Raw genomic sequence first — 13,836 nt, forward strand, 5'->3', positions numbered from 1 at the left:
TATAATTGTGTTCCTTTATACCAGCACAAAGCAGTTACTTTTAAATTAGTAGAATTAATCGGAATGCAAAATTAAAGGGAAGAATGTCTGTCCACAATGATGAATGCTTAAGTAAGATTTTGCCTCAATTAAAATTTCAGGCAATTATTCTAAAAGATTATTGACCTCTAAAGGGACTGGTGAGGTCACATATTTTCCTCTGTCTTTGCAGTATAGTATTCATCTTCATTAGAGAGAACAATTGAAGGCGTCTTCCGCTCACACTAGAAGGTATTAACACAGACAGATTATCCTCTGCACAGTTCACTAATAAAGTTGATTTCTATTATTGTCTGTCCAGGTAAAGGGAGATTTTGAAGCATCGCCTCTTTCACACTGACCTACTCCTCCTCTCCATTAATGCTTTCCAGACTTTTTTGTCCTTTCATCAGACACAGGAAAGTTATTTTTATGGTGTCAGTGTGTAGATGACTGAATATGTGTTGTTTTGTACTGCTAGAAAGTCATCTCTACAAGATTTTTAGACTGGGACTTTTTGGGAGAAAAAGTCTAGTTATTCTGCATACTTTCAATGACTGTTTAATGGAAATTAATGCAGAGTTTTATTGAAAAGTACACTGTTCACAGCCACTCTGTTGAAAAGTTAATTAAGCTATGAAGCCTTTTTTTTTGGCTAAACTGAGGAGCAAGACATATTTGTTTTTCCATTTAGTACATCTGATTGATGCATTATTGCAATTGGCATAACACATCTGGAGTCCTACACTTTCCCCAGTCCTGTGGTAATGTTCGGGGATACTGTATATTAACTTTGAGTCTATGGGAGACAATTGAAGAATAATTACATTGCAAAAAATGTGATGGTTTATTATTTCAGAGTTCCTCGAAACACTTATAAGTGATTAAAAAAAAGGGACACAGATGTTCTCTGTTGCTGAATAATGTTTTTATGTTTTCTTATTATAATAGATCAACTTGATGAATTATAATCGTGATAACATTATGCTTGACAGAAAACCTTTGGTTTCAAATGTGTTACAATCATGAATAAATGTATCTTTCTTTCAACCAAGTCATTTCAAAGTACATACTGAGCATCTGCTGGGTTTACACTGAAAATGCCACATCTTTTGTTTGAAAAATATGTCCACATTTACACAACACAGAGTACAACACGGCAAAGTGAAGCAAATTGGAACTGTTGGCCTCTGCTGAACCATATTACTGGTGACCATATATCATTTCTTTATAGGTCACAAGTGAAGCACATCTGTTTCCACTTGGCTAAGTTTCCATACAAAATATTTGAATAGAGATTCTTCACCTATATCTGTTGCACCCCTGGTCTTGTTTAAACCAACATATGTCTCATACATCAAACCTCAAAAAGAGCAAAAGGCTAGTTTTGTACCAGACAGTGTATTTCTCAACAGGTTTGATTATAGAACACAGTCTAGTGCTAAGATTCTTAATGTTTACACCATGACACAGTTTGCTTAAAATGATTTGTTTATGTGGTGCAGTCTTTTAACAGTCAACTTATTTGACAGTTGTGCAAGCCAGAGCCCAACATGGCAACACTGGCCCTTGCTTTTTTCAAATTTGATCTCAAAGTCCCTCATGTGTTTGACTTCTTTTTAATTGCTTCCTGTCTGCTGGGTCAATTAAGTCCTGGGTTCCTTTTGGTGGGGGGGGCTGACCATAGCAGCATTTTTGAACAGACAGAGTGATTAAATAACTGAAATTCGAGCAGAATGATGAGATCATTCATTGGTACTTGATTTGATAATATTTTACTTGGTCTGCCAGCTCACTGCATACACATGTTGATTCAGACAGAAGTTGATTTCTTGAGCTGCCTTTCTTTGGCTTATTTAATGAAAAAAGGGGAAGAGAAAGGCAAAGAACACTGTATTGATTTAAAGAGGCTTAAGACAGTCTTACTCTTTTATCCATTATTGATTTGGGGTCAGGCGCATGCTGGTGTAAATACCCCATTGGTGTTGTATTTAACACAAAATAATAAGAAAAACGCTTCAGTGGTCAGCAGCGAATTAAAAACACATAAAAACAGGCTTTCATTAACATATGGTAATTCATTCATTCTTAATTAACCCCAACAGCAAACTAAAAGCAAAAGCAAAATATGTGTCAAACTGCACTCCGTCTCATTTGAAGATATGTGAAAATTATGATGACTGATAGTGTTGTTTGACTTTTTCTAGCTGCAGTTCAGATACAAATATGCGGACATTTACATTAAGATATGACTTTAAAAGAGAATATGTAATACAGCTTCTAGCATGAAAGCATTTATGTGTTCTTTCATGCCAGAATTCACATGTACAAGTAAGAATAAGAATCAAATTGTAGTAGAGAGCTTTAAATGATATATCATTTATCACATTATCAGCCACAGGTTCCAATTAAAAATCCACACAAAATTTAGTAAAAAAACGTCTTTGCAAGGATTAAAACTTGCGAAAACTAGTGTATCAGTTTTCTAAATAAGCCTATACACACCCTGTTGCTTTCCTGAATAAGCCCTGTGCCCAGCTCAACCAGAGCAGAAACGGGGCAGCTCCTCGAGGTTCTGTGGAAGTGAGGTCAAAACTCCAAGCTGCATGGTTGCCCATGGCTACATAAATATTAACTGAGTCTCCAATGTGTAGAGAGGCCTTCTTTGATTATGAGTCTGCTCCGAGAGTTTGATATCCAAGGAGACCACTAAGGCCAGCCTGAAAAAATTGATGAGAGAATACCAAGAGAATCTGTGTAGTTGTGATGTGTAGAAGTTAGACTTGGTTTGGAGCAGATCAAGCTGCTGGATTTCATGCAAACGAGGCAAAGAAAGAACCATCAAGAAGTTGACAGTTCACAATCTTGAAGCTTCAATTTTAACTTTTGCTCTATAGTGGCTGGCACGCAGTGTTATCTCAGTGTCTTAAAGATGATTAATTTATCTGCACTTTGCATTAAACAATTACGTGAACATGTTGTAAAGCTTTAGTGATGTCTCACACAAAAAGTCCACTTCACTTTGATTTTGTGGTCACGACTACATGATGCAAACAAACACTGTCAGATAAATAGTATAAAATGAGAAAACAAAAAAGGTTAAAAATCACAAAACGATTTAGTGGTTGAGGTTAGACGTGGCTTTGTTAATTGTGCTCTGAAGCATAAAACCTGACCAAATCTTTGTCCGTCATCAGCGAAAGGACGCTGATTTTTGGGGTCAGGAGCAGTCCTGTGACTGGTCATGTGTGCCTGAGATGTCAATCATGTGCAAATATTTTGGGAAGGAACCAATAAGCATTGTTAGGTGAACAATTGAAACTTAAGAGCCAGGCTTGGAGCCACATGGGAAATGGGGAGACATGTTTGCCCTCACCATGGATGACTGAGGTCTTTCTAAAGCATCTCCCATCATCTTTGACTGATATGAAGACAGAAAAAAATGCTGCAATTCACGTCTTCACTAGTATGCAAACATACACATGTTCAGTTTTATTTACATATATTTCATATTTTAAAATTCCATCATAATTTCTGTCCTTGTTTCCACTTTGTGAATATTTTTTGGGATACGTAACAAAGCCAGCATCATGCACTACTTAGTGAGTGATTACAAGCAATACTGTGCTGCCTTTGCAAGACATGATTATATTACAGTTTATTATAAACACTTGCACATAAACAATTTATGTGCAACCGCTGTTACTCGTGAAAGACATGACTGCACAAGCTGGGGTCACATACACAAGGTGGTCTATAATTAACAAAAAGTTTAATTAGAACTATGTGATTCACACTGATCTCTGATGTCTTCACCTGTTTCTATTTTATCTGTTTAACAATTCAATAAAATTATGTTTATTCAGAAGAATAGCAATAAGTGTAATGCCCTCTGTTGACAATATGAGGGAGCAGACTCAAATGAATGCAAAATGGCAGTTTAAGCTGTTCAACACGGCCATGAAGACACCACATGTGTTTTTAGTCTCCACTTATAAATAAACATTTCTCCAGATATGGTTGCCTGCCACTGGGTGACCTTTTTATACATCTGTTTTCTCTTTTTTTGTCCCTTGCAAAAAAAAAAAAAATTGCTGCATTATTATGTAAAATTATGCTCATGAAAACATAAGTCTGCCCTTCTCCTGCGTTCACGTTCACCTGGCAAGCATGACTCAACTTCACATTTCCCTATAGTGGGTGAAAGACAGTTTTTATTGAAGCCAGGTGCGTACCCACGTCCTGCTTGATAATGTTTCTGGACAGAATTCCTCAACCAGATCATAACATGTTCCAAGCTCTCACCAAATGCAGAAATAAACATGAAACAGTTGTGACCTGCATGTTTTATTTATTTGTAGATTTTCTGATTTAAAGATAGCGGTCCTAATGAATATATAAAGCCCCGCAGCTGCATTGAAAATGAATTTTTCCCTTGCAGGAATTTAGTTGACTTTCTTATGAGGGTTTTAATGAAAATCAAAAGAGCTCACCATCATTTCAACATGAATTTCACTTAGAAATCTTGCACAGATTGAGCTGCTAATCATCTGCATTATACAAAAAATGCAAACATAACATGCAGCTAGTACACAGTAAGGAGAGCAAGGGTCAAATCCGCAGCAACCCAACAAAATTCCCTTAACTGCTGAATGGTGTCATGAATCATGTAAGAAAAGTGCAGGGGAAAAAAAAAATCCACTCACAGTTGAGAAGAGATTCTCGGTTTGAAAAACTTCTTGGCTCCACACTCGCTTGGCTCTACACACCAGCCGCACCAGCAGCAGCTTGACCGCTGCTGCTCGGGCCAGTGTGTTATCCTGTGGGGCCAGTTGGAGTGAAGGGGGGGAGAAAAAAGTCTCTCTGTTCTTCCATGATCCTTTTGATGCTTGGTAGTATTACAGTAGAATAAGTCCTCTGTCATTGGTTGAATAGGCTGGACTGCCTACTGTGACAGTGCATGGGGCCTCTCATGCCCAAAAGGAACGCAGTGGTGCATCTCAAAGCAGAAAAGGGGCCAAAATGAGAGGGGGCAGAATTTATCGATAACCTCCTCCCTTTCTGGATGATGTAGTTGAATCTTCTATAAGTTTAAAAAAAAAAAAAAAAAAAGCTGAGTCTTGTCTGGCATAGTAATAAGTTGATGTGATTAGTTTCTGCTGTCACTGCTGCTGCTGCTGCTGTTGCTGCTGCACAAGTCTAGACTCCGATCCAGCGTGGATCTGGACTCCACGTCAGGTTTTGGTGGAGTCCTCGGCTCAGACGGCTTCTGCAGACGGCAGCCTGCTCTCCACTGCACTGGCGCTGTTTACTGGAAGCCCGCTCCGCGCTGCTTCCACCAAGTGTCTCAACACTGTGAGCGGGATCTTTTCCAGAGGCGAGCCGCTGAAAAAAAAAAAAAACTCTTCACAGCCCCATTCAGAGGAGCAAAGGAGAGACATCGGCGTCCAAAGTGGCGGAGAGTAGCGGAGAGGTCTTCGTCTTCTCCCTCTTCTTCATCAGACACTGAAAGCCCCACTCAGTCTGTCCCTCTCAGTCAACTCTTTTTTTTGGGGGGGTCCCCGAGCTCCGCTTCTCCTCTCTCTGTCTTCTTGTTGCTGCTCGGTGAGTGAAGGCGCACAGGAAGAATAGATGCACAGAGAAGGCGAATGAGGTGTTGATGAGTTAGGACTGAGCGCAGAGACACAACACCTTTGCTTGCCATGGAAGTGTGTGTCCGGAGCACAGGGGGATGTACGGGCTGAGAGGGGGACCCGCCGCCTGATAGCACAGCCTCTGTCCCAGATAAGGGGAGCATGCCTCAGACCTGCAGACTCACTCTCTTCGCTGCAGAGGAGTTCCCATCAGACTGTCTTTCCACAATCTGACATTTTTTTTTTTTAAACAATTCACAATTTCCTCCACACTGACTTCATATAAGCCTGTTCGGCTTCACTGCTTTTCCAGAAAGGTAAGAGTAGTTTTTTTTTTCTTTTTAACTTTTCACTTGCACATTAGTCTCATCACCACTTTATAAATCAGAGCCTAAGCAGCATTTTGACAAGTTTGATGTGGAGTAACTTTTCTTTCTTTGCTCGGGTCACGTCAGAGTTTTGCTATGAGGGCTCAAGTTTTACAGTGTGTTTAGCTACTTTAAAAAAAAAAAAAGTAACAAAAGTCAGATTTTACAGAGGAGATACATAATTAGTTTTTAACAATAAGCGAGTCTTTGAAAAAGAACAGCCCTATTTGCAGTAGTTGAAATTGTCCGGAGGGGTATCATGGTTAATTGAAAAATTGTTAATCAAAACATAACCAGATGTGGATTGATTTGTTCGGCTGTAGAGTTTGGCTGAATGGAAACTATTAAAAAGTGGAGGGGCAGCGCATTTATGTGAACCAGAACATGTAAAGCGCCATTTAATTGGGATTTATGCTTCTAAAGTTGAAGTGGAGTTTGGTGGTGGTGGTTCTACCGAGGGCTTTTAAACCTCCACTGACGGTGTTGTTGCTTTGAATAGGGATTTCTGCCGGAGCTGAGACCTGAAAATGCGACGTCGGTGTGATTCTTGAGAGCATTCAGAGGCTAATCCATTATAATTGGGGCTAGGCTATTTGTCCGAAGAGAGAAAAGAGTAGAAAGAGAGGAGAAAAAGAAGAAAAAAAACAGTCAGTCCTCGCCTACCGATGTAATAATTACTTTTGGCCAGAGATAGATTATTATGCAATGGGCTACAAGCGTAATAAATGTCATTGGAATCAATCAAAGGGAGAAATAAAAATGAAAACATACATAAAAGGGGACAGATTTGGCTCTTTGGGCTTAACTCAGACCCAGTCAGCGCAGAGTGGCAGTAAAATTAGATCCTTTTACTGCACATTTATTATTTAGGCCTACCGATTCCGAACGCATCTTGTCAACCATGTGTTGAAGAGGAGGCAGCAGGAGCGCACATGCGGTGCGGTGTGCGCCTCTCCTGGCCCGAGAAACACGGCGAAACGTACCAGCCGGTGATGCATGGCACCCCGCAGCAGAGCAGCAATCCTCAGTGTGATCGATTGGGTTAAATTTAGCTCCAGTCCTCACATACACCCTCAGTTTTTTTTTTTCGTTTCTGGTTGTGCGTCTGATCTCAAGAGAAAGAGAGCTACGAATTCCTGCCTGGATTAGTCTGTGAATGTGACTCATTTCTATGTTTGGTCTTTAATGGCTCTGTAGAATACATTTATCTTAGCTGGTCATAAGTGGATCATAATGTGACATTTGTTGTGTTTAAAAAACAACAAAAAACAATATGGATTTAAGTGATATCATACAGCAAAATGACCGAACAGGCAGTGCTGCATAACCTTTTTGTAGACTATATTCTTGAGATGATAGAAAAACAAGAGAATAAACCAAGTGTTTGGAGGATAAAGTGACTTAATCTCCCATATCACACATAAGAAAGTGACATCCAGTGAAACACAAAGGCAGCTTATTTGTGAAAGTGTTGATTTTGGAAGGAGTGTGTAAGAAATATGCGCTTAATCAGGCCACAGGAGCTGCTCCTCCAAGCCTCCTTATTGGGGAACTCCATTTTCATGTGTTTGTGTGTAAAAAAAAAATGTTTGAATTAATGCAAGTGCAAATTCCAGCTGTTTGGAAGGAGCGTATTAGCATATCAAAGTGGTCAGAGCCCTTACACAATGGAAGGAGTTGTATTTTTCGCCACCAGGCTGAGCCTGAGAGAGTGTGAGAACTGGTAAAACAGAAAGACTTGTGTATTTCCCCCCTTCTCTTCTAAGTACTTCCTTATGACATCTACATGTATAATGTAATCTCACTTGCCCTTGTTTGTGTGATTGCATGATAGACACTTTCACACTGCAGGATAAGTGTACAGCGACTCACAAAGAGTAAATGGTGTAATGTCAGAAAAAAATATTTAGGTCAAAGTAAGGAGACAGCATGCGATAAAAAAAATCTCAAAAATGCTTTATTGCAAAGCGTTACTTTTTGGAATCTCTACTTAACACGGCAACAATATTTTAGACATTGTTGTTCGGTTTGTCAGCAGCTGTTTAATACAATCTACATGTGAATGCAAATGAAAGAATGAAACTATATTCTGATGGATGTCTTTATCCCGAGCATGCCATTATGAGCATTTTACAGTGGAGACTACCTTTTTCAGTCTACAGCCTAATTTCAGTGGAAGTGCGTCCGGTTTCAAAGAACTGCAGCTGCTCTTGATCTGACAGAACACCAGATTGCCTCTCTTTGCTTCTGCGTTCATCACTGCTTGCAGATCAATACGGCCCAGCACACTTCTATATGGGGTTTGGGGGAGACAAAGTGCTATGTATCACTCTATTCTCAACTCTTTGTATCGCACTCTCGCTGCACACGAGTCTCTTAAAGCCAGCGGGTGTGAATGAGCGAGTGGGTGTGAACGCATCAAAAATTTGTGACATTACGGACTGTTGCTGCTTCATTTTCTTCTGGGATATTTTCTCTCCCTTAGAACACACAAACAGCAGCTGAGGTTGTGTACGGATATTTAACTCAACATTAAACACATCATAACTCAGCTTTCATAGCCTCTCCGGATTTTTAGATTATACCAACAAGTCACGGCACTTCCACTTTGGCTTTATTAAGGTAATTTGTTATTGATTTAATATGAATGGTGCACACACTGACCGGTGGCAACGTTTTCTCACTCACTTCTCTCACAAGCGTGGATATCAGCCTGTTGTCTTTTGTCTTAGCAGCGATTGGCGAGTCCATAGGTCTGATTTAAAGGCTGCGTTGTGGCTGAATGGATTGGTTGTGCCAGCGTTACACCAAAGGGATGTCGAGCTTTTATCCACACCGAACACCACCGAATAAAAGCGCATTTCTTTTTGTTCATTACGGGCGTCACAGTCTTTTTTTTTTTTTTTTTGTCCAACAGTGTGTAAGGAGTGAGGAGCAATGTCAACTTGCAATTGGGTCTGTTAGCTTACTCCATAGCAAAAACCAGGCAAATGATGGAGGTCGTGAATGCGTCGGAAGTAGAGGATAGCAGGGAGTTAAAGCAATAAGATTTACATCCCATTGCTTATTTAGCGTGTAAATTGTGGGTTTGTGTTTTCAGATGCAATCTTTTCTGTTGCTAAACCACCTACGTGGAGCCGTACTGTGCGGATAACTGCTCGCCATTAAAAGGAATAAACAAGGCTGTAAAAGAAAGCTATGGCAAATTTGATGTAACGTGTTGGCCTTTGGTGGGCCAAAATGCCTCCCCTTTCATGACTGATTTTATTTTACGATTGGCAATCAGTAAAACACTGTGCGCCAGTGTGTTCCCCTCCCTGCCATTTTGTGAAACATTTGTTTCCACTTGCCAAAGGCCTCTGGTGCAGCAGGGGGATTCGGTGCCCCTGAAATGGCAGGTGAAACTTTCTGCTTGCCTAAATAATTTCCTAGCAGAACATTACACAGCAAGGACATAGGCGGAGGAAAGTAAGGGTCAATTCAAACTCTGGTGACAAGAAGCAACATGGATATTAGCCGATGGCTCTCATATGGTTCTCTGTGCAATGGTTTAAGTGGCAGCCTGTCTGAGCTTATCTGGCATCTCATTGCCTCACCCATTTTGTGCATCTGTGAAAGGTGTTTTTGAAGAAAGGAAGTGCAAAGTGCAAAACTGGGTTGAAAAAACTATTTGGGTGTAACACATTGGCCTGGTTTCTGATCACGGCTCACCCATTCTACATCATGTGGCAAACACTCCTTGGGTTTCAGATAAGATATGCTGTGGGCTATTAGCAGTGTGAGCATAGGTCACAGTCAGGAAATGTCAATAAACAAATACAAAAAAAAACAATACAGGAATTTACCACCATAGTTGGATTTTTTTTAAACCGTCACATTAGAACAAAAATATTCATCACTTGCATAATTGAAAGATAATTAGGAAATTACACAAAAATTTATTCTTTTTTTTCTATTTGAATTTTCATAATTACATTTAATACATTATAGTTATTTTTCATGTTCTCGTTGAATTTATTATATTTTTTCTGTTCATAATTTAATGAAGACTAAGTATATAGACAACACACACACACACGCACACACACACACACACACACACCCTGTCTCATTCTTCTGCTATGTGAACAGGACTTGTCCTTATCTGTGCACAGCTGCAACACTATTTGGGAAAATATTCAATTTCTGTGTGACAGAGGAGAACCTGGGAGGCAAGGCTCTAAGCAAACAGCAGTTATTGCGGCTCTGCCATAGCAGCCGAGAGCAAGGCCTGGCTGGGAGAGAGGGGGGATCTGCGGACGTCTGCCAGGGGAAGGAGTAATGTCTCGGCTGGATTATAGGAGAGCGAAGCACATCCACACTTAAAAGCCCCTTTTCCAACAAGACAGGGCTGTTATTTAGGGATGGTGTGGGTAAACACGCCAGAGAGCAATATATTTCCTCCATATAGGCTGCTGTTGTCCTTGACAATGGTGACTCATTGCAAGTGAGAAAAGTTTTGCTCCCTGTGCCTTTTTTTTTTTTTTCAAAAATAATTTCATGTTGGGCTGTGGGCGTTTCTCAGTCTATTCAGACTGGCATTATTCCAGCAAAGCGCAAAAGTGTTAAGCAGTGTTCAACATGAGAATATCATTTTTTAAAATCTAATTATTTACATACCAATTGTTGTTGAGTTACACACTATTTTGCAATTAAGTGAACTATGATACTCTCCCAGAATACAAATTTACACATCTGAATACACATTTGAACTAACAACAGATTATAATTCAGTCAAAATAGCGGGTTCTTCTTATGTGTGTGCATATTCACATACTGAGAGCGCTTCCATACATTAAACTACAGTAGATCCTGACCTCAACTGAAGCCTGTTTGTTGGATTGCAGTTTTCAAAGCAGTGTTGGTTATTGATGATCAAATACACCAAACAATGACGTCAAGCTGTGATAAAATATGAGACATGCAAATAAAAAAAAAAAAAAGTACTGTGCTAATTTGCGGTTGAAATCCTGCCAGATACGAATTACATCTAATGTTTGTGCTCACTTTTTTTAAGTATATACATTGCCACACATTCTATATACTTATCAAGTCAATTTGGAAGTGTGAGGCTTTGGTAAATGCTATTTTATTGTACAGTATTTAGTTGGGAGTGTGGAAGCTTTGTTCTTGTAATGTGGTTGCCAAGTCAGATGGAGTTGAGCGTCTGGTCTGGGAGTTTCAGAGGAATATCACAGGCATGGTAAGTTGCTAAAAACTAAGCTAATCAACAAAATAATTGTCTGTTCAATTGCTTTCATGCCAGACACATCAAACACAGCCGAGGTTGAAAAAACAATCAAATTATCTCTTAATGATTGCTCACGCTGACAGATGAGCGGTTGTGGGCTGGTTTTGTTTGTAGGAGACATATGTGAGGAAGAATGACGTTTGTGGTCGCTCGGTTATAAATTCTGTGTACATTTTTGTAATCTACATAGATATCCATCATCACCTGTAATGAAAACAATTTTATCTTATTATGTGGTTTTTGGCATTGAAACAGAGAGAACAGTATTAGTCTATTAATTTCCTGCAGTGAATCATGAATCCTGCTGCTTTTATCTTCGCAGTAACCTCCATGTGTGGTCCACAGAAAATGTTTCTGTTTCCTCTACAGACTAAAAAGTTTGGCCCTTATGTCTGCTTTCCTCTCTCTCTCTTTCTCACTCTCTCTCACTCTCTCCCTCCCTCCCTCCCTCCCTCCCTCCCTTTCCTCTTTCTTTCTCTCTCTCTCTCTCTCTCTGTCTTTCTCTGTCTTTCTCTCTCTCTGCGTAGATAATGTGTCTGCAAATGATTTAACCGCCCTCGTTGAGGTTCCTTCCAGTAATTGAACAAGCAGAGACTGGGTGCTTTACAGGAAAACAATAGTCATATTATCTCAGATCTCGACTACTCTGAGATTCAACAAAACACTACCTTGGATTGGAATCTGCGGACTACTTCGAGGGTCTGAATTGAAGAAAGGAATCAGGTTTGCTTTCTTTCCAAAAAAAAAAAGAAAAAAAAGAAAAGAAAAATGCCACAGCAGAATGAGTGCCATTAATTTTCTAGAAAGGGTCGCATGTCTTGCTAGATCTACCTGGGGTAAAGTGCAACCTTTGGTGGTTGATGACTTGAGAAGCATGCATGCAGAATTTGCGGAGAGTCTTGGCAATAATTAACTAGAAATATGTTTCGACAGACAATGCTTGTACAATAATTAGGACAAAATTATATAATTGCTACTACTACTAATAATAATAATTTAATTATGAATAATATATTTACATGCACTTATAACTGTCATATATTGACATTTATTATTATTTTAATTTATTAAATAATAATAATAATAATAATAACAATAATAATAATAATAATAATAACAATTATTATTATTATTATTATTATTATTATTATTATTATTATTATTAACTAAGAATGAAATGCATAAGACATACTGATCCCTTGATATGTACATATGGCTCAAACCTTCATATTTCAGAATGATTGCTTCAGGTTGGAATTTGTTTTGTTGTTTGGCAGAGCAGGGGGAGCTTTGATTGTGTTGCTGTGGAGCAGAATTGACCTTGTGTGTCAGAATGAGGTTTTTCTACGCCTTGTTTCATACAGAGCACTCTTAGACTGAAATGGCCTTAGGAGGAGTTGTTCTTGACAGAGATGCATTGTTTCAGGCAGCCAATAAACCACTGCACTGAGTGGCTACATCTGTGAACCTCATCTTGACTACAGTGTGGGGCTAGCAACAACACGGCAACTGTCACAGCTGCACCTGCTGCTGTCTCAGTACAGAGCCTCCCTCTCTGTTGCCCATAGAACCGCATCACTCTTCTCTTCGTGACAAGCCAGAGGCAATGGTCTCTGCTTGGGTCAACTGGAGAGAAGCTTCTTGGGAAAACATTTGAAAACAGGGGACAAAATGTCAGTCCTGAAAAGAGATGTTAAAATAAAATTTCTGCCCTTAGGGCCAGGATTTAGTTCTGTTGGCGCTTGGGTATAAAATTTCCGCCTGTAAAACATAGAGGAGTTTAAGAGCGCTGGCTTAGTAAAACCTGACCACCACTTGAGTGTTCATTCTGCTCCTCCTATAGCGCTTTTGTCCAGCAACAGTAACAGTCAAGGATACAGTATGACAGCAAGTTGCCTCTACATAATATTGTAAATGATAAATACAAATACATTGAACTGACTCTTCTGTACACACACACACACACACACACACTCCCTGCTTGTGTATTGAGGCCATTCAGAAGATGATCTGATCAGCTAAGAAGAGATTCGGGAGCATTAAAGGCTTTTAAATCTCATATGTGCTCATATTTGCTATGTTGCTGTTAAAAGTCATAGTGCTACAGTAGCATCTGGAATAACATAACTTAACCTACATTTTTACACACAGTTTATATGGCTCAGCAAAATACCTGAAAAAAGGCAAAGCACGAAACAAGACACAAGAAATATCTTGCAGAAATGACTATCAGATCAATTGTACACCATAACACAGCCATCATGCTGTCTTAGAAAAAAGATTATTGGAGGGGAACAATGCCGAGAGGATTTTCAGCCAGGAGGAGTGATGCAACATGTCCACTTTCCTGCCAAATTGAACTTAGAAATGTGAAAAGCAATGCAGGGACACGAGGAGTGGAGCTGACGTGAATGCAGATAGTGTGGGATTAACACTGGGGAAGATTGAGCGACAGTGGCCGGTGACTTCCCTTTACAGCTTTGCTTGTACAGCTGTGCCAGGCCTGGCATTCACTGCTGCCTGTTGG

General features: G+C 39.6%; 1 protein-coding gene across 30 annotated transcripts in view; it reads left to right on the top strand.

Annotated features, from left to right (window-relative positions):
• Positions 1-4,276: 4,276 nt before the first annotated feature.
• The window catches only part of adgrl2a (adhesion G protein-coupled receptor L2a), a 98,769-nt gene continuing 89,209 nt past the window's right edge, over positions 4,277-13,836 (top strand). For 10 of the 30 annotated variants that reach the window (XM_044361283.1, XM_044361255.1, XM_044361271.1 and 7 more), the window contains exon 1: positions 4,278-5,968. The gene's annotated coding sequence lies outside the window, so the exon portion shown is untranslated. Of the gene's footprint in view, positions 5,969-11,845; positions 12,033-13,836 lie in introns of those variants that run through there. The other 20 variants (XM_044361268.1, XM_044361269.1, XM_044361278.1 and 17 more) reach the window with 5 other exon arrangements.

Source organism: Thunnus albacares, chromosome 9 (genome assembly GCF_914725855.1).
Source record: "Thunnus albacares chromosome 9, fThuAlb1.1, whole genome shotgun sequence".
NCBI classification, from domain to species: Eukaryota; Metazoa; Chordata; class Actinopteri; order Scombriformes; family Scombridae; genus Thunnus; species Thunnus albacares.